The sequence below is a fragment of the Seriola lalandi genome, unplaced genomic scaffold (assembly GCF_002814215.2).
Source record: "Seriola lalandi dorsalis isolate HSWRI2012SDOR001 ecotype SW California unplaced genomic scaffold, Sedor1 jcf7180002054955, whole genome shotgun sequence".
Classification (NCBI taxonomy): Eukaryota; Metazoa; Chordata; class Actinopteri; order Carangiformes; family Carangidae; genus Seriola; species Seriola lalandi.
The window spans coordinates 227,702-228,465 of record NW_019525506.1 but is presented as its reverse complement, the minus strand read 5'-3'; the positions used below and the strand labels follow the sequence as shown (position 1 = coordinate 228,465).

The following is a 764-nucleotide window of genomic DNA, read 5'->3' as shown; positions in this document are numbered from 1 at the left end:
CACAACAGCTTCAGTGCTCCTTGTTATTGATTCTACATGTTAATGTTATTGTTGTTAATGAGGTACATACAGTTTTACTAATGTGGTGGTGTGGTGTCAATGAGACACCAGGAGAAGTGGCCGGTCTTTACAGGTTTAGTTATAAAGGTAACAGGCAGGTGGCCGACAGTCGTGGCTGGTTTTTATATTACACTCAGTCAAACGACTGTGAGCAGGAGCCCGGGTGGAAATGAAAGAGATCCCTTTCTGTCTCTTATACACATCTCCGCTGAATCCAAGGAGGATCCCGAGTGCCTCAAGAAAAAGTTTAGAGAGATGTGCAACCCCCAAACTAACATCACCATGAAAAGACACAAGTTCAACACACAGCATCTCAGTTGAGATGAAAGTAGACACAGGTGCAAAGTGTAATGTTTTGCCAAAAAAGATATTTGAGCAAATTAAGGACAAAGAACAAACAACAGGTATAAAACCCACAAACCTTGTTGCATATGGTGGCAGCAAAATAAAGACTCTAGGTAAAGTTAAGCAGCAATGTCACCTAGAGGGACAGTTGTACATACTGCCATTCTACATTGTTCAGGAAGATGTTTCGCCACTGCTAAGGCTACGTTCATGCAGGCAAATGGGGCTGGTCTCATTCAGCAAAGATGTTCATCAGCTTAGCCTCACTGATGATGATGATGATGATGATCTGTCACACCAAATTCAAGCTGAATACAGCGACCTCTTCTCTGACAAGCTGGGAAAGCTACCTGTAACCT

At 42.8% G+C, this 764-nt stretch overlaps 1 protein-coding gene across 1 annotated transcript in view; it reads left to right on the top strand.

Moving 5' to 3' along the window:
* The window catches only part of LOC111645689 (GTPase IMAP family member 8-like), an 11,192-nt gene that overhangs the window by 6,573 nt on the left and 3,855 nt on the right, over window positions 1-764 (top strand). The gene's annotated exons all lie outside the window — the stretch shown is intronic.